Here is a 27045-nt window from a genome sequence, read left to right as displayed (position 1 = left end):
GAATAAATCTGTGGTCTGAGCCTCCTCTTTGCAGCCAGACAAGGAGAAACCCATGGGATAGCTATGTGCCTCCAGTGTTTGGCTAGCCTCCAGTGGAGCTCAGTCGCCATTAGTATTTTAAGTACAGTTTACTGATCAGGCCCAGACCAGATGGGACCCATTAGCTTGTCGGGAAGATAAACCAAATGTCCAGGAGCTCCTTGAGCTCCCATTGGTAGGTGTTCTACCAAGTGGCAAACCCCCGCATCCACAGCCAAGATGAGGATGAACTAGAATGCTGACCTGAGTCAATGTGGACCCTGCACAATCACCAAGGACTGAATGTAACTCAGTGGAGTTTGGGTGTGTACACTTTAGGGGGCGAGGGGATATACTTCACCCATCTTTGCTCACATCACCCTCTCATCTCCCACTTGGTCTGTCAGAGCTCTGCCATTGAACGTCAGGTCTGGGTGAGTCCTATTCATCTGAGAAGGCTCAAGAACTGTCCTGGAGGTGGCGGCAGCCTCTGAGCACCTGCAGTGGGAGGACCAACCCAGTGCAGGTAGAATGTCGGTCGCACAGGGAAACTCGGAGTGAGTGAGAAGACCTCATTCAAAGGGAACTCGGGCTTTGGTTTGAGGCAGTATGTGTACAGAAGACTATTGCTACATGACAGAGTAATTGATACACAGATAATACATGCTTGTATACAACACTAAACTATATAATACCAGAATATATAGACATGCTACAGACATGTATAGAATGTAAAATGGAATTCATAACATGCAACTACTACATGATAGATCACCCAATCCAATAACATGTATACACATAACATGACACAATATAACAATATATACACACATCAAATATAAGTCACTGTAACACTGTGATACCTGATGCAACATTATGAGCAATTGTATATACACTACACCCAATCCAATAATACACACATGTACATCTCTGGGCATGTGTATATGGCAGATATAGTAACTTTTCATTAGTCAGAATTAACTCCAAACTCCCATCATCTGAAGGATCAAGTTTTCAATTTCCACTTTTGGACAAAAAAGAGTTTCCATGTTAAGTAACTATGTAGAAGGCATTGTGCTACGGGTAGTAGAAAAGCAAAAAGTGGATGGAAGAAAGGAGCATTTGTTATGTGTTTACTATATACCAGGCATATAGTAAGGAAAATGTGGCTCCAGTCGCTTAGTAGCTATATCACCCTAGGCAAGTCACTTCATCCTGTTTGCCTCCATTTCCTGATCTGTAAAATGAGTTGGAGAAGGAAATGGAAAACCACTCCAGCATCTCTGCCAAGAAAACCCCAAATCGGGTCATGAAAAGTTGGACTCAACAATAATATGTCAGGCATCATAATAAGGAGGTTACTAGAAGGAGACATCCCCTGTGCAGTTTCAGGAGGGAGGAAGGGCTAACAAATGTGGAAGGGGATAAGTGAAAATGAGGAAAGAATGGCAGCTGAGCAGTGGATCTAAAAAAAGCTGGGGAGTCTCTGAGGTGGAGGGGAAGGAAGGCATTCTGGCTATGAGGGATAGTCTGTGTGAAGGTAAACATCAAGGAGATGATCTCAAAAGTCTCTTTCAGCTGACCCAAGATAGGAAATCCTGCTTCATTGAGACAGACAGACAACAGAAACAGAGAGACAGAGAGAAAGAGAGACAGACAGACAGACTGACTGACTGACAGACAGAGAGAAAGAGAGAGGAAAAGAGAGACAGACACAGAGAGAGAAAGAGTGTTAAGCACTCAAGACTGGCGTGGACTGAACTGTAATTAATGGAAAGAACTGAATGTGGAGGCAGATGACCTCAAGTTGATAGCTGGCTCTGCTGCTTAGCAATTAGCATGTCCTCAATAGATTAGAGACAGGGTTACCTAGCGGAAAGAGTGCTGGGTTTGGAGTTGGAGGCCCCAGGTTTGAATGGCTGCCATTCTGCTTAATTACTCTTGGTGTATGACCCTGGGTAAATGATTTCTTCTCTGTTGAGTTTTGTTTCTTCATCTCTAAGATGACAGATTTGGGCCAGAGTACCTCTAAGAATCCTTACACTTCTGAGTCTATGGTCTCCAAGGCTCCTTCCATCGCAAATGCCTATGATTCTATGACCTTTGTTGTTGTTCAGTCCTTTTAGAATTGTGTCTGACTCTCTATGATCCCATTTGGCATTTTCTTGGCAAAGGTGCTACAGTAGTTTGCCATTTCATTCTCCAACTCATTTTATAGATGAGGAAACTGAGACAAACAGGGTGAAATTACTTGCCTAGGGTCACATGGCTAGGAAACATTTGAGGCCAGATTTAAACTCAGGTTTCCCGACTCCAGGCCTGGCACTCTATCCATTGTAGTTCCACCTAGCTGCCCTTATGAACTATACTCCCAAATTAAGATGAACTAGGCAGTGGGGAAAGCTGTAGATAAAGGATTATATCTGCCTACTTTTCCATCCTTATATAGGGCTACTTTCTAGCTCCCATCACAAACTCCACATTCCAGGTAAAACAGACTAATGTCTCCCGCTTCCATGCATTTTTACAATTTGCTCTCTATTCCTATTATGACTGTCCAGCTCATTTGTACCTCCCAGACTCCTTGTCTCCCTTCATGGCTACACTTAGTTGCCTCATAGTGTTCTATCTTGCTCCAGTTGTCTTGATGCTAGAATCATTTGTGTACCTGTTGTACCTGCCCTTCTCCTTGCCTCAAGAATTTAAACTCCTCAAATATCGTACATGGAATATGTATTGTACAAATATTGTACTGTGGCACAATTGAATGTCATGGACTTCTCTGGTAGCATCAATGCAATGATCCAGGACAATTCGGAGGGACTTATGAGAAAGAACACTATCTATATCCTGAGAAAGAACTGTGGGAGCAGAAATGCAGAAGAAAAACAATTGCTTGATCACATGGGATGATGGGGATATGATCAGGGATGTAGACTCTAAGAGATCACCCTAGTGCAAATATTAATAATATGGAAATGAGTCCTAATCAATGGCACATGTAAAACCCAGTGGAATTGCGCATCGGCTATGGGAGAGGGTGGGAGGGAGGAGGGGAGGGAAAGAATATGAATCATGTAACCATGGAAAAATTTTCATAATTAATCCATTAAATAAAAATAAATTTAAAAAAAGAATTTAAACTCCTCGAGTGCAGGGATTGTTGCCTTTGCATCTTTCTGTCTACCCCTAGTACTTACACACACAGTGAGCCCTTGAGAAAATGTGTTGAATTCGATTGAAACCTGTCTGTGGCATTTCTGCCGGCCTAATGCAAAGAGGTCAGAGGAAATACAATCAGAAAGTATCAGTTTAGAAACTTTGCAGACTTCATTCAGCAACTTGGAAACACCACAGAGATGAGGACCCTAGCAGGGGGCCTTGATTTCCCACAGGGGGCTTGGCCAACGGAACTAAAATAAAAATCTTGGAACATCTTCAATTCATTAGTACCCAAACCTTAAGTACCTAAAATGGAAGGCCAGAAGGAAATAGCTTGGAAGCAGCTGCTCTTGCTACCCTCCGGTTCCTTCTTTGGATGAGAAATCAGGGCTCCATTTAGCTCAGCAGTAATGGAAGATCAAACAAAAAGTTGTTCCATTAGGATGATGATCTGTTGACATGCTAGTTACCTGCTGCAGCGGAAAGTTCTCTGAAATGTGGCTTCCCACCAAAGACAGTAATGACTTCTGTGTTGTCACGTTTTTTTTCTAAAAGAACTTGGAAAAAGTAAGGCTTTTCTTAACGTTTCTCTGCCACTTCCATTAGCTGAAGGGAACAGGGGGACCAAATGGAATTGCCCATAAACTGAAGAGCTTGAGATTGACTAGACGCACACATACTAGCAAGCAAAATTAACTGCTTGAGAATCCAAACAGCAGTCCATACTGGTGACTCTGAGGTGGACTGTAACTAGTTCCTTTGCAGATATTTTTTGGGAAAGTCCAATGAATGAAAAATTTTTATTCGGATCTTACTATGGATCATTCTTTGTGCTCTCTTGTGACTGACTCTTCATGACCCCATGGACCATCACTCTCCATGGGGTGTTCTTGGCAAGGATACTGGAGCGGTTGGCCATTTCCTACTCCAGTGGATGCTAAGCCCTAGGGCTACAAATAAAAGTGAGACAATCTTTGACTTCAAGAAGCTTCCATTCTAGTGAGAGAAACCAACATGTCTATATAACCTGAGCCTGTAGTTTTTCACTACCCATAAGCTCTTCTATCCCTTGTAATCTGCCTTCTGTCCTCAAGTCGCTAAATATTTATTAAGTGTTCCAGGCACTGTTAATCCCCATCACTCAACCAAAGCTGCTTTCTCTAAGGTCACCCACCAGTCCGCTCTTAATCACCAAATCCATTTAACTTTTTTGCAGATCTAATCCTCCTTGATATTTCTCATGATGCTGACACTGTGATCCGCTCTGGTCTCCATTGGCTTTAGAGACACGGAACTCCTCTAGTTATTATCCCCCTGTAGCTGTTCCTTCTCTGTCACTTTCACTGGTTCTTTCGCTTCCTGACCACTTTGTATGAATTTTACCCCGTGCCCTGTCCCTGGCTAGTTGCTGCCTTTCCCCTTTGCCCCCTATCTCCCATTCTGTCCTATATCTGACTTCTCTTCTGAGCTCCAGCCTCTTATGTGCCTGTGGTTGTCCTGCCAGCACTTCACCCCTAGCATGTGTCCCTTCCCCAAGTGGCCTCTTGTCAATTTGTGATGAAATCACTTCTCTCTTGGGCTTCCCCATTCAGGCCTTCGAGTTACTTTCAGCTCTTCTTTTTCCCTAATTTCTCACATCCATGCAATCATTAAGCCCCATCAGTTGCACATGACCAGTATCTAGAACATTATCCCCTCTTCTCTTCCCACTAGTACCTAGCTAGCACAGGCTCTAGACTGTCGCCGTCCCTCTCCAGTACATCCCTCAGGCCACTGCCAGAATCCCTTTTCTTATGTACAGAGCTGGTCCTGTCAGTCTGCTCAAAAATCTTCAGACTGGAAGATCAGAATCCTGGTGAGTCAAGTTCAAATTCGTTTGCCTGGCATTTGCACACTCTGGCATCACTCCTCCTCCTTCTGGTGTTATCTGCTATTACTGCCTTCTACAAACTGTGGGCTCCAGTCAGGCTGGTTTGCTCTCTGTTCCTCTAACTACGTCATATCCTCTTGCCTCTTCGTGCTTTCACTCAGTCTGCACCCTCTGCCTGGAATGCCCTTCCTCTCTCCACCACCCCAAAGTAGGCTCTAAATCCTAACTTAAACATAACCTCCTCTAGGAAGTCCCATCGAGGAAGGGCTTCATAAATGCTTCTTCATTCATTCAGACCTCACATAATATTGTTTTTCCATTACTCTCTTATGGACTTATCATGGAATGCAATGTAGTATTGTGGGTATCTATGTGGGTATTTGTGTGGCTTAACCCTCAGTTAAATGGTAGGCTCCAAGAGGATAGGGTTTGTGTATTTACTAAACTGTCTATCTTTCCTAGGACCTGTCGCAGACCTTACCACACAGGTACTTAATAGATTCTTGCTGAAGAAGGCAGTGTGATATAATGGAAGGAGCTATTTGATATGATGTTAGAGGACTTGGATTGTACTACTTACTGTCTGTGTGATCTTGGTCAGGTCACTTGGCTTTTCTGGACCTCAGTTTCTTTGTAAAATCAAGAAGTTGAGTTCAATCATTTAGGTTCCCTCTAACCAAAATATATGAGCCCATGAATTAAAGACATGCCCATTAAGATGTTCTGTTTTTAAGGAAACTTAGAGTGGTACAATATCAGAGCTGGTAGGGGTCTTAGGACTCGGGCATTGCCATTACCATGGACCCCCAGTCAGATACTTGGATTCCAGACATTTTGTGGATCAGACTCTTCCCCCAACCAGAAAGCACAAATTTCCCCAAATGTGTATTAATTCCACCAGTCAGCCATAAGATTCTCTTTGTTCCTAACAAAGTCCCTGCAAATAGCAGTATAAATAGAAAGACAATACAATATTTTCCCCATAAACTTGGCTCTCACTCTCCCATGACTGTATGGGCGCTCAGTGGGCAGAGTGGACTTTGATAGGATTATGTGGGTCCTCCACCTGTGAGGGGATGAACATTCAAGGAATATGTGCGACAAAGGAATATGCATAGAGAGAAACTCGTGCCTCTGACCCTACAAATCTCCCAAGGTATTCTCCTGACATTATCATGGCACTCTCTCTTCTTCTTCATGAGGTGCCCCATCAGGATCTCCTCCTCACTGTGGTTACTGGTCCAGTTATGTTCAGCGTCACCTAAGAGCTACTGTAGTGGCTGCTCTTTCATGAGCTCTTTGAGGCACCTTCCTCTTCCACCAAGGGTGCTTCTGTGGTTAATGTCACTCCCTTGCAGAAGAGAAGATACATGTCCTTTAGCCTTCTGTACCTTGGCCATCACGCTCAGTTGAGCTTTCTTTAGGAACATCTGCAATATAGTCTTTCATCTCCTAAAGGGTCTGTAACTAGTCACCTTCCCCATGGCAGAGAAGAAGACAACTCCCCTAAGGCAGCATCCTCAGTTGAGGGCTACACTAAGGCTTTCTTCCTGTCTTCTAAGCCAGGATGCTGGAGAAGGTGTGACTTCCTAGCCTTGAGAAGGTATGTTCTTTGAACTCTTCTGTTAACTGCTTTTCTTCCTCTGAACTCTTCTCTATGTCTTTCTGAAATAAATTCCTCTGTCTGCTCTGGGGCTCTCCATTTCCTGTCACCTAACACATAGTCAAAATATCCTGAGAACGCCTCAACCTCAGCCCAGCAGTGCCTTCTGTCGTCTGTAAAATAGCCATGGCTCTATTGGCTGGACGATCCTTAGAAATGTGATGTCTTTTGTCCAGCAACACATCGCAAGGATCCATTTCTCTCTGACTTTGCAACATTCTCTCCTAGGAAAAATGTGTGGTCCCAGAAAATGACGCAGGGTACATGAACATTTATAGCATGCATTTTTATCATCATGGAAATATCATGTATTTATGACCGTGCTCTACAAGAGGGACTTTAAGGAATCCTCAAATCCAAATCGCTTGTGCTAAAGATGAGGAAATGAGGGTCTATGGAGCAAGAAGGAGACTTGTCTATAAATATATAGTGAGTAAGGACTCGCCAGAACTCCAATTCTTTGTACGGTGCTTTATCCATTGCTATTTCCTTTGCTGCTTTCACCTCCACCTACCTACGGGCAATAGATAGAGCACTGGCCCTGGAGTCAGGAGGTTGTTATTGTTGTTCAGTCATTTTTCAATCCTCTCTGACTCTTCATGATCCCATTTAGGTTTTTCTTGGCAGATACTGGAATGGTTTGCCTTTTCCTTTTCTAACTCATTTACAGGTGAGGAAACTGAGGCAAGCAGAGTTAAGTGATGTGCCCAGGCTTAAGTAGCTAATAAGTATGTGAGGCTGGATTTGAACTCAGGAAGATGAGTATTTCTGATTCCAAGCCTGGCTTTCTATCTATTGTACCACCTAGCTGCCCCCAAGACAGTGAGAAGAACCTGAGTTCAAATCTGACCTTAGATATTTACTAGCTATGTGAGCCTGGGCAAGTCGCTTAACCCTGCTTATCTCCATTTTCTTATCTATCAAGTGAGCTGGAGAAGGAAATGAAAAACTACTCTGACATCTATGCCAAGAAAACCCCAAATGGGATCACAAAGAGTCAGGCAGGACTGCATAGCAACAAACAACTTGCCCTCCCTAAGGATGCTCTGGCCACTGTCATTCTTCAATTTTCATAATATGGTCTAACCAAATCCCAGTGTAATCAGCAAGCCCTGCTGCAATAATTAAGTTTGGCCAATCATGTGAGGTCATTTAAACCACATTCCTGGACCCAGTTTAGGGCTCTGTTCTTCACTCTTCAGCCCCAGATGGAGCTCATTACTTTGTCCCTCTGCCTTAGGGCAAGGTTGCTGCTCTTGGAATGGCACAATTTTCTGTTTCATCAAAGTCTATTGAGACAAATACACACGTCTAAGAAAAAGGCATAGTGCAAGCTGTAACTCTGCAGATAATTAAAGCAAGGCACCTTAATTAATTGGCTTATTAAAACAAAACGCTGAGTGCTGTTAAGTGCATATAGATTGAGAGGCTGAGCGACAGAGTGAAAAGTCTACTCACAGCAGGATAGGTCTGGGTCCAAATTCTCCCTACCATGTGGGAAGATTAAGACAATCTAGGTAAAGTGCTTTATAAGCCTGAAAGCACTATAGAAGTGGTATCTGCTGTTATTAGTGTTATTGTATTCATCAATGTCATTTTGCTTTATGCTTTAAATTCTCCAATTTCTGACTTCCCAGCTACTTCTGCAAGTATGGCGTTAGTATCTCATTGGTTCACCAGTTCATCTCAATGAACATTTATTAAATAGCTGTGCTATCTGCCAGGGACCCCAGTAGGAAAAGCAGTATGGTCTCTGCCCCAAAGGAAAGGGAGAGAGACAACTCTGTCAGCAATGCCATGCTACTCCCACAATGTCCCATGCAATCTTTGGCATCTGCGCTAGTGCTAAGAACTTCCTGAAGCACAAATCAAGAAGGGACTAGGGATAAAAGCAGAGGCAGGTAGGACAGCCTTCACCTACCTGTTCACAACCTGTTTATATTTGCTAAGTAGAGGTACTGGCAGCCAGATCCCTGCCTATTTGGCCCCTCCTATCTGGGGGCCAGTTTACAGCCAGGGATTCCCATCTCTGCATTGGTCTTGAGAACATTCTCCTCTGTCTCTTAATCTTTAGTAATGTAAGAAATAAAATGGATATAGAAGGATAGATTTAAAAATATTATGGTTTTTAAAGACTTATTAACAGCCATTAGAAAAATGAAGCCAAGTGCCTGTTAAGAGTTAGTTTGAAAGTCGTGCCCTGTTGCCTCCTCTTCCCATCCTGGTTCCTGCTCCCAAGTTAGAAAAGAGGAAGTACCCATCAAGTCTCTCACTATTTATCCTTCTATCTACGTGATTACGCTTCCTGCCCACATGATTACTCAAGAGAGGAAGCCAGTTGGCTCTTGGGAAATGTAGTTTGAAAGAGCCCTAAATGTCCACAGGAAGTTTAGATCAGGGACATCAAAATTAATTCAAGGACTCCCAAATATCCAATGTCACAGTATCCAACCCCAGAAACCATCTTCTCCCTAAACCCACTCTGTAAGCACATACCTCTCTTATCCTTGATCTACTGTATCATACAAGGAGGGCCACTCTTATCCCCAACAGGCCGCTGTCTCAATCACTGCTTGCAGGTGAGGAACTCAATGTCCAACTCAATCAACATCAAGTTGGAGGCTCCTCTCTGCTTCTCTTAAATAAGTCTGAAGCACTGGGCCACCCCTTTTCCCCAAGCTCCTAAAAATAAATAGGTTATAAAGTAGATTATCCTAAATGAAAATGAGACAAACACAAAAGAAGGTGAGGAAGGAGAGATCATTTTCAGGACAGTCTTTCCATGTTCTTGATTGTCTTCTTTCAGGTTCTTAAAGATGGGAGTATGAATGTTCAGTTCAGGAACTTCTAGCTTTAACTGTGGTCAGTTATCCTTTATCCTTCCCCTTGCTCATAGTGTACTCTGGCTAAGCATTTCTACACTCCACTGGCATCCGAGAATGCATTTGCCAGACCCCTGAAGAAGCCCCATTCACATGACACTCATCTTCAGCCAGCTGTTCCCCACTAGGCAATACCAAGTATGCTCACTGATCCTTGGGTTTCTCCACTTTGGCCTCCAGAGCTCAGCATTTCTAGAGAAAACACTAGTTCTCTTGAATGGTCACCCACAAACTGCATCATTCAGAGATCTCTGATAGTTTGGGTGCATGGTCTTCATATTTCAGCTGTGTTAATATTTCTCTGTAGCCCTCTTCCCATAGTCCCCTCTTGGGTCTCTTTAAAGATTAATGCTTGTTCTTATAGTCTATATTTTCAGGACTGGAAAGTATCTAACACTTTCTCTCCATTCTACCTTGTTTTGTGTCTTGGACCCCTCTGGCAGTTGGATAAAACCTACCTTTTTCAGAATAAGATTTTTAAATACATAAAATATATGGGATTACAAATGAAACCAATTATATTGCACTATGGGTATCAAAATATATATATTTCTTAAGTTCATAAATCCCAGGTGAAGATCCTAATTCCACTCCCATTGTTAACCTTATCACTTCCCTTCTCGAATATCATAGCTTCCTACTTGTTCTTCCTGTTCCAAGCCTCTCCCCATTCCAAGCCAGCTCTGACATAGCAAAGAGATTTTTCTTAATCACAAGTCTGACCATATCACTCAGTCAACTCCACTTGCTTCCTGTTGCCTCTAGGATCAAATATAAACTCCTCTGTTTAGCTTTGAAAGTCCTTCTTAAGCTGGCCCCAACCTAAATTTTCTGCCACTTTGGATTTTGTTCCACTTCCCACAGTCTGTATCACAATCAACCTGGTCTTCTCTCTGTTCTTCCCACAGGAAATTCCATCTCCCAACCCCATGTTTTGTGTCCATGCTTCCAGTGGTCATCCCCAAAGCCCAAAATACATTCCCTCTTTACCTCTAGCTCACCAAATCCTTCTTTTCCTCCAAAATTCAGGTCAAGCAACACCTTCTGCATGAAGCGTTTCCTAACTCTCCCCAGCTACTTGGGGCTTCCATCCCAAATTACCCTGTATTTAATTACTTTGTAGAGATTTATATTTATTCTGTATATACTTATTTATGTATTAATCTTCTTCATTAGAATATAAACTCCTTCCAGAAGGGGTAATTTCATTCTTTGCTAGTTGACGGATGGATTGGAATTCTTTATTCTTTTCAGTACGGTTTCATTTAAAGTTCAATTTGGGAGGAACCATGGAATAATGTTTGGTGGTGTATCCCTCAATAGTCTGCCTCTGGACATGTTGGTTAGGTAAAAGGAATCAACCCAACACAGCCACATTCTATTAACTACCCTTTCACCCAAAGACAAGAACCACTAAATCCCTTTTTAGGAGGCGGGAGAGAATGATTGTAGTCGACATAGGTATGTGGCACTTTCTGGCCTCAAAGTCTTATGACACATGTGGTCTCCTTGGATCCCCACTGTCACCAAAGAGCAAAGATTTGGCCAAAGGCACACAGATAGTAAGGGTCAGAGCTGGGACTTGAACTCCAAACTTTTATCTCCAAACTCAGGTCTCTTTGCACTCAATAATTCCAAGGACAGAGAAGTAACAGTACATTTTTCTTAGCTGCTCAAATACTCTGTGGAGTAAGGTGGGCATCCTAAAGTATCCTGCTACAATCTTCAGATGAGGAATGGGTCAGGCTAAGCAGAGATTGTAATTAACCAAACCAATGGGGGTATTTATTTATAAATCAATGTTAGGGTCCTGATTTAGAGCCTGGGCTGCTTCTTGGGGAGACTACACATATGTAAGTTGCTTTGCACAGTCTCTCACTGATTGGAATGAGGTCACTTTGAAGGCTTTTCAATAGTATGTGGAATAACTTTGGGTTAATTAAAATCTATGCCCTGAATGCCACCTTTGAAATGAAACAAGCTATAACAATTATTAGTTGATCAGGTTTGCCCTAAAATGCCAAGCCCTGAGCTCATCAGATGCTCAGCTAAACCTCTCTGGTTCAATGGTTTAGCATCCAGCTCTGATCTATGTTGTTCCATCCCGATTCTCTCTGAACCCTGTGATTATCCCTCCTTGGTTCTTGATCTGCCTCATTTATTTTGTGCCTACTTGTCCCGGTCCCATTCCATGGCACCTCTTTGAGGGGGCTATCAAGGAAGAAGTCAGCTTGTTTCCCTTCGGGTTAAACCTTAAAATCAAGCTGGATCCAAACTTGCCCAGGTGGCTTGCAGGAGTGCCTGGGTTTTACTTATTTGTAATCGTTTGGGCATAAATATACACAAATTTGCTCTGAAGATGAAATTAAATATTTTCTCATACTTCTGTAGGTCCCAGAAGAGGGTAGGACCACCAGAGGACTGGTCACTAGTTATATATGGAAGTATCCCAGATGAGACCCTCTCTCAACAGCTAAATTATGGAGCTGCATCATCAGTAGGCTTTGGACAAACAGACACTAGGGGCCTCTATTCTTTTTAATGGCTTCCGTTCCTCCGTCCTCCAGATACAGATTCCTATCCTCTGGCATTACTTTGTAACTTTAAAGCTGACAACAAAAAGATCGAGTCCATCCATTCCCTATGATGTCATTCCCCAGGATGGAAAAAGTCATTGTTCATGATATTATAGTTATCGTGGCCTCGCATCCAGATTTATAAATTGCATTAGACTTTTTCTTTTCATAGACTCAGAAATGGTTGAGAATGACATGCTGTGCCCACAAACCCTTTCTGATGTTGATATTTGTCATTGTATTAAATTGACCTGTCACTTTACCTGGCTGCTCTCAGCACTTGGGTGTGCTGTGATAATGTGTTGATGCTTGAAAATATTCCAATTCATTGTTTGGGAAACCATTAATGCTCCCCACTCCGACACAATCTTACCTTCTCCGAACAGGCCCAGAACAGAGAACTAGACTATGATCTTAATTACAGGAACTGTCTTTTCCAGGTGGAGACAAATAATATTTTTAACCGAAGAGCTTGTAACTGCCTGTCATTTCCTTTGGGTTCATTTAAAACATGGAGGATTATAAAGCAAAGCCATTTTGCTACCTATACCATTGTTTTAGCCTATGAATCTGTTACATTTTAATGATTCGGAGGGAAGTAATCTATTTTCTTATAGCGCTAGACCTTTTACGAGGCCATCTGGGCTCAGTGAAGGCCAAGGAATGGGAAGGGTCTGTGAGAATCCAGGGCAGGCTCCATGTTCTTCTTAAACTGTGGCTACACTCAGCTTGTTCCTTTCAGAAGATCAACACATTCCTCCCCACTCAGCACCCTCACATCTTTAACACATGATAATATATTCAGTATTTGTTTGCAGAATCTGCTCCTCAAGTTTCCCACTAACTACTTTGAGAAAGCAATGTAAACCAATTAAGACCCCAGACAACAAAGCCAGCATGCTTAATTAACTATGGAGGAATTGGCTCAGAAGAGCCTCTTGGGGCAAAGATGGCACCCAATTCAAGGTTTGCATTCAGTTTTGTACTCACTGACAAAATGGGTCCTAATTAATGTGGTCAGGCCTCCTACAAGAATAGTTGTGCTCATTATTCTGAAAGGCTTTCATTCATTCAATAAGCTCACTAGGTGGCCAGCATTAGGCCAAATTTCAGGTAGGAAAAGCAAGGTTATGCTTGGAGTTGAAGTGGTGTCCTTGGCAACATACTTTTGGACAACAAAAGCCCTAATACCAAAAAGAGAAACTAGGATCATACAGCTAAAACTGGAACAGACCTCAGGGTCTTTCTCCTCCAAATTTCTCATGCTACAGAGGAGGAAACTGAGGCCCACAGAGGGAAAAGGATTTACTAAGATCACAGAATCACAGAATATTGGAATTGGAAAGGCACTCAATGCTCATCTAGTCCAACCTGTAGCTAAACCAGAGTCCTTTTTACAAGTCCATAGTTATTGAGCCTCAGCTTGAAGAGCACCAATGAGAAGGACTCACTGCTTCCCAGGATAGCCCATTCCACTCCGGGATGGCTCCAATTTTTAGGGCTGAATACAGCTCGTGGCCCCACCCCCTATTGTTCCTAGTTCTGCCCTTTGGGGCCAAGCAGAACAAATCTGATCCCTCTTCAAAGCCCTTCAAATACTGGAACACCACCATCACGTCCTTCCTTTTCTAGTTTAAACATCTTTGGATGGTTAGGCTTTTGGGAGGACATCTCAAGCCTTGGAGGGGCTTTAAAATGAAGAGAGACACTCCTTTCTTTAGAACTCTGAGGAATAATCTAACTTGTCTAGACTTCAGTTTCTTCTTCTGTAAAATGGAAAGAGGGTGGATCAAATCCAATCTAGCTCTTAACCCTACAACTCCTGTCAAAGTGAGAATCTGGGGTGGGGGGGCCAAGACCTTCTCATATTCTTAAGAATATTTGGCCTACCCACCCTCCCCCTTTCCCCATTGGTTGCACCAAGACAACCAGGACCAGCAGTGGAGAGCTATAGGAAACCAATTGGGAAACAAAATTCCTTACTGGATTTTTTAAGACCTGGCTCATCTTAGCAATGAATCATGTGGTTACCAATACTTTTCTGTCTACATTTACCTTACCCTTTCTAGGGTCAGAGCTCCAACAAGGTTCTTGGGTCAGTTCCATTTATCTTTTGTCCTGCATCTTTTTCTCCTTAGGGAATGCTCAGACCTCTCCACCATACCAATCCCTCCCTCAGGCCCTACTCCACCAGGAAGAAGACTGTGGTATAGAGGACAACAAGTTTGGCCTTGGCAGATTCCCATCCTACCTAACTAGCTCTCTGACCCTGGACAAACCCTGAGTTTACATTTTGGATCCTCAATTTCTCTATTTGCTAAATGAGGACAGTAATATTTATACCATCTGCCTCACTGGGGTCTCTGAGAGAAAAGGGCTTTGCAAAGCTCACAGCTCATTATAAATGTTAGTCATTACTAAATCCTGCACCCTCCTGTCTCAGTGTAAAGAAGGAGTTCTTAGATTCCAGCTCCTGTCAGTTTATCCTATACAGATGACGTCCCTGCTGCTTTCTGTAGTTAATTCTTAAGATTGATTTGGATGTTATTTGTGTATTGTTTGTAGTTGTTGGATTTCTTAAAATTGCTTATTCCAGGAAGAGAGTCCATTCTGTTTCAAAACTTAGTAATTTTCAGGCAAAAAATGGAAGACTGACCTGCTGTACTTAGATAGCAAACCCCTTGATTCTGTCACTCCTAGTCTGAGCATTTTGCACAAAGTAGGGTCAGGTGTACCCCAAGAGGTAAAAAGCCACGAGGCCTCTTCAGTAACATGGCCATGGCAAGATTTTCCCCCTAGTGGCAGAGAACTGGAAACAAAGTGGTTGCTCCATTCATGGCTCACAGAGTGACCAAATTCATTGTGTTTTGTGAATGTGCTGAGACACTATTGCCCCTTAAGAAAGGGTGAACATGAGGAATTGAGAAATATGAGAAGACTTTGGTGAACTGATGCACCATGAAGTAAGTAGGACAAAGAAAACGGCAACAGTCATAGAAATAAAAAGACCAATGAAGCCAAGGCAAACACTGGAATTGTTAGGAGTGAAAGCAGTAATCATTTGCTGTAGTGACTGGCCTTAACCCTCAAGAAGAAATGCCTTTCACTGACCAGCTGGCAGAGAATGCGTGTGTACAAGGCAGTGGATGCTGTGTGATATTGCCTCTGTCAGATAGTCTTGGTTACAATAGAAGGATCACAAGGGTGTGAGGTGGGCTATCAAAAAGAAAAGAAAGAAAGCATAAGCCAGGATCGCTAGGGGGGGTCATGTAGAAGGTTGTGCCTGAAATGGATGATGGCTTTCCCAGGCCTCTGTTGAGTCTTTCCAATTTCTCTTGCCTGTAGCTTGCAGGATGTCTCCTCCATTAGACTGTGAGCCCCTCGAGAGAAGGGACTATTGGTCACCTTTCCTATTGTCCCCAATGCTCAGTTCCATGCCTGGCACACAGCAAGGGCTTAATCAGTTCTTGTTAACCGACAGATTGACTGATGGAAGCCAGAGCTTCAATAAGACACAGCAGAAGAAGAAACATTCCACTTTGTATAAAGGCTCAGAGCTGGGAGATGGAAATGGAATGTTATCTTCAGGATAGTTCAACTGGAAAGGGGAGTATGTGATAAAGAGTAATATGAAATAAGCTGGGAGAGGTGGATGAAAGCCAGACGGGGGGTGGTAGCAGGGAAGCTCGAATTGCTAGGCCGAGGATTCAACTTCTCTGAACCTCAATTTTCCTGTTTGTAAAATGTAGATAATAATAAAATCCCTGCAGTTCCTACTCCACAGAGAAAGTCTCGGCTAAGACAATGGCTAGTAAGGCCCCTTGGTAGAAGAACCCATGAGATGCTTAGTGCACTTTTCTTAGACTGAGTTATATCTTTAGTGATCCAAAAGAATTCTTTGTGAGTCAGTCGTTTGTGCAGTGTGACAATGTTTGCTACTCTGGAAGGATCAGTCTGAGGATGACAGTGAGGAGCATGAAATCACAGCCAGCTTGTTCTGGGTAGAATCAGCAGCCTGGGACAAGGTGATCTGGAATCACCTTGAATATAGAATCTTGGGAGAGCAGGGAGAGGGCAGGTTGCTGCACATAAAAGGCTACTTTGGGTGTTTTCCCCCAGGCAGGGCACAACCGAGGGCCCCAAAACCTCTCTAGGGAAAGAGAATACAAAAGAGGGCACTGGTAGGTGAGGGTAGTGCCTATGGGCCACCTTATTGCTGAGTGGGTAGGAGCAAACAGAGCTTGACTGGCCTACAAAGTACTGCCATGATGGCTTGGATTGAGTGGATAGCCACCCATACTGTAGCTTACGCCCAAACACTTGTAGCTAATTAAGAAGTAATAAAGAATCTACTGAGTCAGGAAAGACTCTAGATGCAAATCTCACCTCCTGCTTCTGGATCTCCTGTATGACCCTGGACAAATGACTTCATTGCTTTCAAACTTCATTTCTTCATTTGTAAAATGGGGAAAATAGTAACATCTATGCTGTGTTGGTCCCGAGACTCCATAAATTCGTGTATAGAATTGAGGTTAAGGGTAAGCTCAGCTTCTAGTACTCTTGGAGTTGCACACAGCAGAAGATCTTCCCAGGTTTGCAGGGAATCACTGAATCTAAGAATTGATTCAGTGTCCAATAAGTGGCTTCTAATGCAAGGGGGTCAACTCTTTCCTAAAGCTGCCAATTCCACTTTTTAAAAGTACTCATTGTTAGAAAGTGCTTTCACCCTGAAATCCAGCCTGAATGTGTCTCTGTACCTTCCATCTGCACCCCCTTTTTCTGTCCTGTGAGTCCAAGTGATACAAAGTTAAATCTTCTTTTCAGATGTCAGCCTTTCAGATACTTGAAGACAGCCATCATGGGCAATGCCCTCCAAACCTCTTCTCCAGGCTGACCATCCCAGGATGGCCCTTCAAGAAATCTTCATATGACGTGAACGCAAGGCCTTTTGGCTATTCTGATTGCCCTCCTTTAGAATGTGTGAACCAGTTTATCAAAGTCCTTCCTAAGAGGTGACAGCCCAAAACTAAACACCAGACTCCATACTCTTGACCAGGGACTATTTGTTCCTTCTTTCTAGACATGTCACTCTAAATGAGTCCTAAGATCACATTTGCTTTCTCAGCATATATCATGATGTTGACTCATTTCGAGCTTCTGGTCCACTAAAACCCCCAAATCTTTTTCAAATGAACTCTATAGTCATGTTCTTCCAACTTGTGAAGCTGATTTTTTAAATTTAAATTTAAGAAAATAGATTGAACATTTGTTAAAGTTCACCTTATTTGATTGGTCCATTACTTCAACCTGTCAAGAGCAATCCCTTTGAATTCTGACTGTCACTCAGAGTATCAGCTATCCTTTCCAGCTCCGAGGGCTTGGCCAATTTGAAAAGCACTGTTAGAGAGTTCTTTCTCCAAGTCATCAATAAAAGTGAATAATAGGGGGCAGCTGGGTAGCTCAGTGGATGGAGAGCCAGGCCTAGAGACAGGAGGTCCTAGGTTCAAATCCGGCCTCAGACACTTCCCAGCTGGGTGACCCTGGGCAAGTCACTTGACCCCCATTGCCTACCCTTACCAATCTTCCACCTATAAGTCAATACACAGAAGTTAAGGGTTTAAAATTTTTTTAAAAAAAGTGAATAATAGCCCAAGACCAAGAAAAATGGCTGGGGTGCTCTACCAGAGACCTCCTTCCAGGCTGACGTCAAACAGTTAATGACTACTCTCTGGGTCTGGGCGTTTTTGAAAATCAGTATAACATTTGCCCTCTTCCAGCCTTGTGACACCTGTCCGGTCACCCACAGTCTTTGCAAGGTTGCTGACGCTGGCTCCCAAATCGCTTCTGCCACTTTTGCCAGTTATTTTGCCCTGTAGCTTAGCTGGGCCTAGCGACTTGAACTTATAGGATAGTTATATGGATATACCTTATAAGGATAGTCAGATGCTTTCTCTGAGTAACAGTTTAGAAGGCTGGGAAAACCAAGCAAGAAATCAATAAGCATTTCAGAAGTGCCTAGCATGTGCCACGGACTGGGGTTACAAAGACGAAAATCAATAGGTCCTTGCCTGCAGAAGCTTATGTTCTATTGAGAGACAAATGTGTACATACAGAGTTATTGCCATTCAGTTGTTTTTCAGTAGCCTCTGACTCTTTGTGACCTCATTTGGGGTTTTCTTGGCAAAGATACTGGAGAGCTTTGACATTTCCTTCTCTGGCTCACGTTATCGAGGAGGAAACTGAGGCAAGCGGAGTTAAATGGCAAAAGCCAGGGTCACACAGCTAGTAAATGTCTGAGGCTGGATTTCAACTCATGAAGATGAATCTTCCTAATCCGAAGCCCAGTGCTCCATCCACTATACCGCCAAGCTGCCTATCTACATAGTCGCTTTCTAGTAAAGCCAGATACATGCATCGTAACCTTGAGGGTGGGGAAGGAAGGCACTACGAGCTGAGGAAGACTGGGAAAGGACTCCTACAGAAGATATCACTTGGGCTCAGTCTTCACGAGATCTGTATGAAGAAGAGAGAATAATTCAAGCATGAAGACAACCGGGAAAAGAAGACGAGAGACCACCTTAGATGCCCAAGACTGGCCCAGCAAAGTCATGCTGGAAGGGTGGGGGTCATTCAGTCACTCAGCAAGATTTTACTAAGTGTCCATGATTTGACTGTGCTAAGTGCTGAGGATACACGGAGAGGCAGAAGGTCCAAGAGAGCTCCAAGTCCAATGGGGAAGACAACGCGCAAATAGCTATGCCCAAAGGCTGGGCAGGGGAGGTCTTCCCCAAGACGCCTCAGGACTCTGGGGCACATTCAGCTGCCCCTAGCTCGTGGGTACCTGTGACTTTTCCCTCTTTTTTGGTCCACAGCTGAGACTTATTTTCTCCATTTATGAAATTAAGTAGGGAATAAAATGAACTAGGAGGTCTCCAAGGATCCTTTCTTTCCATAACATCTTGTGATTCTATGAATAATCTTTGCACAAGAAACTTAGTTGAGTTAATTAGGCTCTAGACAATAGAGCTGCATTTATTTGGGATTCTCTTGCCTCCTGCCTTCCCTCTACAGTTCCTTCTCAGGAGATGCCTCTAATCTTTTCAATTTCAACCCATTTTATGATAAACTAAAGCAAAAGCCAAAATGGAAAAGAAAAACATGACTTGTGTGAATTTAATTAGCACAAACCCTTGTTGATAATGAGGCCTTTCAACATTTACAATAGAAAAGTTTCCAATGGATATTAAATGGAAATATGAAAAGTTGAAAGTGATTGACAAAGTTGAATAAGATAAAAGGAAAAGGACAATAAAACATCTGCAATCGATTTTTCCAAGACCATCAAAATGCAAATTGCAGTCGATGCATGAACAATGAAAAAATCTCTGCTCCAGGCAGAGGCTGAGAGTGATGGAACCAAACCATAGCTTCTGCAGAGGACTTACCAGAAACTTACAGAGGGCTCAGTGATTAAGTGTTGCTTCAAAGGTCCCTGCTTCCTCCCTTGGGAAATGGGCTGACTGGACATTCAAGATGGAACCTGTAAGCCAAAACAGGGGACGAAAGCCTCATGTGTACCCTCAAGTCCAGCCAGGTATTTGAGGTTCCCAAGTTGCTTCTTCCTGCAAGGCAGGTGCCCCTTCCTGGCCACCCTGTATGTATGCAGGCAAGAGCTTCCCCCTCCCCTTCTTGGCTGCCTCTGATGTGTTCTTGACCTTTGCCTCACCTTTGTACTGTGTGCCCTAGTTGCCATGCTTTCCTGCCTTCCATCATCCAAAATCTGCGTTTCATGTTTCCAGCCCCAGGCTAGCAGTATGACCCTTTTAACTGACTGTCCTCCTTGGTGGACTGAGTTTTCCAGACTCTGAATTGGACTCTGAACTCCTTCCATCAACATTATCTTCCTCTTATGATTGTTTGGTTCCGTGTAAGGGACTCTATTCTTAAGACTCAAAAGACTCAGGGCTGAATCTTGGACCTCAGCTTTTGCACTTGAAACTGAAGATCCTAAATGTCTCCTAAGGTCCCTTCTAGCTCTAAATCTGTGACCTTCTGAAGAGAAGATGACTTCGGACTCTTGGTGACTCATTGGGCATTATGTGCTATGGGTTTGAGGTCCTGCCTCTCTTTCCTGTCATGCTATTACTATTGGGGCTCAAGAAGTTGCATCTAGGCAGTTCAGTGAGACCTTTTTGATCTCCATGTGGTCAAGGTTCTAGGCAGTAGAGAACTAATGGCCGGGGGGAGGGGCGTAGAAAGGAAGGCTTTAGCCAGAAGAAACACCATCAAGATATTGCCTTGATGCCCTGGAGAGATGGCCTTGGCATCTTTATCTCCTGCTTTCTGGGCAGAGTGGCAACAAAGACAGCCATAGACAAGCTCCCCCATTTCCTATATTGACACCCCACGGTGAGTGCCACTGTAGGCTGCCATATTGTGCTGAAGCCAGGCATCCCCAGTAGACTCAAGTGGGCATATGGTAGCTTGGGATGGTGATTGACATGACCGTATTGCTCTCTTGTGATGTTCTCTTTTTTTTAACCCTTCACTTCTGTGTATTGACTCCTAGGTGGAAGACTGGTAAGGGTGGGCAATGGGGGTCAAGTGACTTGTCCAGGGTCACCCAGCTGGGAAGTGTCTGAGGCCGGATTTGAACCCAGGACCTCCCGTCTCTAGGCCTGGCTCTCCATCCACTGAGCTACCCAGCTGTCCCTGATGTTCTCTTGATATGGCAATGCTTGCTATTTTAAGTAACTTGTTCTCAGTCTGGTGAAAAGATCAACCCCAGTAAGTAAGGCTGGTTGGGTTTCTGACTGGTCTCAAAAAGGGAAACTTGAATGGATGGGGGCACTGGAGCAGCTTATGAGCTCTTTGAACCTAAAGGAAGAAGACTCTCGGGCCACAGAAGACAATGGTCACATATGATCATTTTAGTCCAAACAGTAAGAGAGGCTTATGAATACAGCTTATGGATTGCTCAGAGGCTCTCAGCATCACCTCCAATGGAAGGCAGCGTGATGTAATGGATAAAGGATAATCAGAAAGCCTCGGGTTCAAATCCTGCTTCATAGCTTTATGACCCTGGCCAATCCCTCAGAGTTCCCTCTTCTGTAAAAACGAGGTAATAGCCTGTGGAGCACCTGCCTGTGCAGGTGAGACTGATGGTGCGAATCCAAAGAAATCATCAATGACACAAATTCCTCAAATAGCACTCAACAAGCGTCAGGTGATGTTAGTAGCACCCACGTGCACACGCATGGAGAGAGACAAGAAGGACGTTCGTACCACTCACCTTTTCAGATTGCGGTACTCCTGGCAATAATCTGGCTCGATGCCTCCTCCGCCTGCTGCTGCCAGAGAGGCAGCTCCCTCACTCTGGATCCCGAGTTCCAGTTGGGACACAGGGATGCACTGATTTTCCCTAGTTTCAGTGCTAGTAGCTCCGTCCCAGGGTTGTCCATTTTAGGACCCTACACAAGGAGGCTTTTTCTCAGTGGTGTTTAAGATCGCTTCGTGCACTTTGTCCTCGCTTGGGGCAAAAGGCCACTTTCCGTTTTTGAGAGAATTCGTGGGAAGTGAGAAGAACCCAGACCGAAAATGCTCGAGGCACAACTATCACGGAGTGTGGTACTAGACTGGAAGTCAAGAGAGCCGAGTGCTGGCCTAGCTAATCATGTGTCTTTGGGCGAGGCCTTTCTGATTGCTTGGCCCTTTTCCCCTCATCTGCAGAATAAGTTGGGATGGGGAAGAGAGGCGAGAGGAAGGGGGCTGACGGTAGGTAACAAACTATCCGGATGGCTTTGAAAATCCTTCACGTTGGAAGGTGCTGGAAGGTGCTGGAAGGTGCCAGGAGCCTAGGAGAATTCTTTTTTTTCTCAGCACTTCCTAGCTGTTTCCATTTCCTGCAATCTAAAGTCTGTGGGTGGGTGTCCCCGAAATACCATTTATTAATGGCCACGGGGAGCTTTGAATGGCACCGAAGGGCTCATTCTGTAAGGCCTGTCGGCATGTGGCTTTGAACACAAAATAGAATGCGATCTTGTCCCCTGACCAGCACAGTGACTCAGAGCCTGGATAGTTTCCTTGTCTATTATTTGTCCAAAGGAGAATGAAAGTGAAGGGAGAGCTCGCCTCCGCTGAGCTCACTGTGTGGCTGAGAAATAAGAGCTGGGCCCCCTGTTTCTTTAGCTAAGGCTGCCATCAAGCTACAGGAGAAATAAAAGTTTATGTTCTTTCATAAAAGTTTATCGAACCCATTTTCAGACTCACAAATACACTGAAATCACCATAGAGTTCAATGCCAAGGGCAACAACCAACTAGTGCCAGTGGATTTCTGGGAACAAATGCCCTTCCTTACTTTCCTTCCACTTGGAGATGTTTCCCTCTTAAGAATGCTAGTTTTAGGGGCAGTTGGGTAGCTCAGTGGATTGAGAGTCAGGCCTAGAGACGGGAGGTCCTGGGTTCAAATCTGGCCTCAGACACTTCCCAGCTGTGTGACCCTGGGCAAGTCACTTGACCCCCATTGCCCACCCTTACCTCTCTTCCACCTATAAGTCAATACACAGAAGTTAAGTGTTTAAAAAAAAAGAATGCTAGTTTTACTATCTAGTGGCAGCCCCTTGAGGTCAGGTGCTGCTTGCTTTTGCTATTGTGTTCCAAAAATGAGCTCAGCGCCTGGCGCATAGTAGGTGATTTATAAATGTTTGATTCATTTCTTTATTGATTCTGTGCAAGTTTTTCTATTAATCTCGAAGCTCCCTTCTTCCTCAAAATAATTCCCCTCTTTTTTGGGTGGGTGGAGGAGTGTGTGTGTGTGTGTGTGTGTGTGTGTGTGTGTGTGTGTGTGTGTGTAGAAGCAGGTTTCCAGCCATTCAGAGGATTTTTAAATACCATCCTTGTTCCTAGGGAGCAGGCTTGCTAATAACCACCAAATCCCAGATTCAGACAATCACAGAATTTAGAAAAGACCTCAAAAACCATCAGATCCCATTCATATTTATGCAATACCTACTCTGCACCAGGCTTTGTTCCGGGGGTTGGGGACACACAGGAAAAGCAAAGCAGTCCCTGCCTTCAAAGAACCTTACATCCTAATGGGGGAGATAACAAGTACATATGTAGATCTATGTGAGAGAGTCATACAAAGACAAGGTAACCTTGGAAGGGAAGGCACTGATAACTGGAGGGATGGGACTACCTCCCACAGAAGGCAGTATTTGAGCTGAGTCTTGGAGACTAAGTAGAAAGGAGGAGGTAGAATATTCCAGGCATGGGGGACAGCCAAGGTAAAGGCCCAGAGGTGGGAAATGGAGTATCACGTATAAAGAATAGCAAAGTTTATGTTTAATTTCTTAGTCTTCTAGGCAACTCTAAAATGCAGAGGTGTCAAGCTGTGAGTTCCCCATAATAATCAAATCACAAGTCCCATGTTTATCCCCTCTACTTAGCTAGAGGAAACTGAGGCAATATTTAAGATGATAGCTTCTAGTAATGATTGGTTATTGTGAGATTACTTTTTCTTTTAGGATATGGGAGATATAAAACATGCTTATAGGCATTAAGGAAGGCATCAGTAGGTAAAAAGAGATTAAAGACCAGAGAGAAAGAAGGGATGAAAGTGGGGGAAATCTGCTGCAGAAGATGGAATGTGCTGGAATAAGGACCTGTTTAGAGGGATTGGCCTTGGTGAGGAGATGAGCCTCTTACTCAGAGACGAGACTAAGAACGCGACAGTGAGGAATAAAACCCAAGGTGTGTGATATGAGAGAGGGAGAAGATGAAGCTGAGAGTAAATAGACTTAAATTCTCAGTGGAATAGGAGGCAAAGTCCATAGCTGAGAGCGTTGAGAAGAGAAGCAGAAGCCTGGACTAGCCATTGTGGCATGCGAGATAGTGGATCAATTAAGAATAAATCCCATGGTGTGCCTTGCTGTAGTGAATGATCAGTTGAATAGAGGAGGTGGGTGGTAGGAGGATTCCAATCATGGGATCTGTCAGGGACAGAGCACTGATTGTAGTAGAGCAAAGAAGCAAGTGATTTGAGAAGAGAGGAGTGTAGAGTTTGAGGCCATTAGCCATTGGGTCAAGACTGAAAAGGAATGAAAACGAACCCATCACTTGTACCTGACAAAAATCATCCAGCCTCTAAGTCCATGGGAGCTGGCTGTTTCCGAGGGGAGAGAGTGCAGATTTGAAAAGAAAAGAAAATTCCGTCTTAAAAAAGTCCCCGTCGTCAGCCTGAGCGTTGTCATCTCCTCCTCTTCAAGCTCATTACCCTTTCTACCACGGTAGGCTAACGGCTCTCATCTTTTCCTGGCGATTGCCTCTGAGATCTCTTGATTCTGTTTTTCCTGGCAAGCCACCCTTCACCTGGAATTCTCAAGGCCGATCCCTGTTCCCAACCCAGAGTCTAGATTTTTTCAACCAAGCGCTGGAGTCTTCACTTGCAAGTATATGTACTGTAGATGGTTACAGAGTGTTGGCAATGGAGCAAGAAGTCTATCCAAGGCCAAATTAAATGGATCTTCCCCAGGCTGCCATGGCTCCAACACCTTTACGTCAATACGTGCGTGATTGCACTAACTGCGGTGCATCAATCAGGAGGGAAGAGGAATAGCAGTAAATGCTATTTTGTCTGTGGAATGGTAATTATAACTGTATTGTAACTCGAAATTAAAAAGAAAATTCTACTTGGAGAACAAATGCCAATTTGATCCAAGTTCTCAGGCAAGGTTATGCTCTCTGTGATGAACAGAGGCAATTTTCTTGAGTAACAAAAAGCAAATGATTATCCAACTGTAAACACAAAGAAGGAAGTATTTCAGGAGAAGAACTTGTCTGTCAACTTGAAGCAAGCACCATGCTCCTTCTGCGGCTTAGAATACAAACCAGCATAAAGGCAGTTCCATATGCTGCACCATAGCAAGGGAAGATGATGGCCACGACTGTTGTCCACAGGAAGGATCATTCGACTCCATTTGATGATGACAGATTGCCTTCGTAGGTGCTCAGAGATGAGCATTTAGTCATCATTTAGGTCTTGAAAGTGGCTATTGGTAGAGATGCTTGACCCAAAGTCATTTGTGAGAAGATGCAGTTAAAACCAGTTTCAAACTCTACCATTGGTTTTCTTTTTCAATTGGCCATGAACGATTGCTTCTTGAGTGCATTGAGTGGCCCAGGACTCCCGTCTCTTCTCCTGCTCTCCTCCTTCTGCCCATCCCATCCCACTTCAAGCATTGAGAGAATCTTTTATCATTTTAAGACAGAAATCTGTTAGCAAGCTTAAGAGACCACAATTCAGAGAAGTTGTGCCAGTCAGAATATGATCTTTCTTTCCATTTCTATCATCGCTCTTTCTGGCCTCCCGTATACTACATGGGGATGCGCGGTAGGAATAGTACACTAGCCACCAGTCAGTGAACTTCCTCCTCTGTTCACATTTGCATCCCCACACAAAGAAGGGAATCCAATGGTGAACCCCACAGCCTCTGTTCTCCTTCGCTCTCACTTTCCCTCCTTGGGCCATTCCCAGATACAGAACCTCTGTTTCCACCCTCATCTCCTCTATGGGGGTGGAGGGGCTTTCCTTCTCTCAGAATACTCTGAGACTCAATTTCACATTCAGAGGTTCAAACCTTCGACCTCTATCCTCATTTGAATCAGCTCCTTTTCTCAGCCTCTATTTTGGCGTGAGCACATGCCCAGAAAAAAATCCTCCAGGCTCCCTTTGCCTCCCACAACATACGTGCTGATTTTCAAGCCCTCAAAGCATTGTGCAACTTCCCTGACTCCCCTGGGTAGCTCCTGCCAAGTCACAACTGCTCGTTTCTGAGGAGGAAGTCTTGTCATATGGGAACAGCATGTGCCTCAGTTTTCTTCTCAGCACTGTAGGATTCCAAGCTCCTGACAACACAGCAAACTTACTGCTCAGAGCTGGAGGCCTTCCTGAAGGTTATCAGCAGGATCCCAAGGGACTGGACCTTCCCATGGCACCCTTCTAAGGAGCTCAGCACACCCTTTTCTGTAGAGATAGTCCAAGACTTGGTGCCCAACAAGAGAACAACTGCCAGATGACGGTCAAGGAGTCGTTGACATTCAGCTGACCAGAGTTGATTGCCATCGAGTTCTCATCAAGCAGAGACTATATACTCCCTTGCCAGGGATGTTCTAGAGCAGATTTCTTTTTGGGTAAGGACTGTGGTGCATGTCCTCTGAAGCCTCTTCCTCCTCTGAGGTTCAATAACTCGGGGTGGTATAACTGAAAGTGGCACAGAGAAGGAATAACCTGTACAGATGGGCACTGCCCAGTTGTAGTATTCTGTCATCCTCAAATGCTCTTATAGTTATCTTCCTGTACACGTGTTGCCTTCTTCCAAGGAGAACATAAATCTCCCGAGTTCAGCCACTACTTTCCTGTTTGTCCTAGTAGCTCCATGGCTTATTGGTAGGCCCACAATACGTGAAGTTCTATTGAACTGAACTTATGCCATGGGCATGACATAATAATAGTTACCATTAATACAGCTTCTATGTGCCAGGCACTGTACTAAGGCTTTACAAATATTTGCTCATTTAATCCTCACAACAACCCTGGGAGGTAGGTGTTATTATTATTCCCTTTTACAGTTGAGGAAACCGAGACAAATAGAGGTTAAGTGACTTACTCAAAGTCACACAGCTCCTGAGTGTCTAGGACTGAATTTGAACTCAGATCTTCTTGACTCCAAGACAGGCAATCTACCATTGTATCCCAAGGTTGCCTCTTGGAACTCTGCTGTGTGTACCCTTTGATCTGCACAACTGGGCCACAGGGCTTCGTATCAATGAAACATTTGGTAAAAGTCTGAGTTTAGTTGAATTGAACTGACTTG

Source organism: Gracilinanus agilis, chromosome X (genome assembly GCF_016433145.1).
Source record: "Gracilinanus agilis isolate LMUSP501 chromosome X, AgileGrace, whole genome shotgun sequence".
In the NCBI taxonomy this organism is placed as follows: domain Eukaryota; kingdom Metazoa; phylum Chordata; class Mammalia; order Didelphimorphia; family Didelphidae; genus Gracilinanus; species Gracilinanus agilis.
This window is presented reverse-complemented; position numbering follows the sequence as displayed.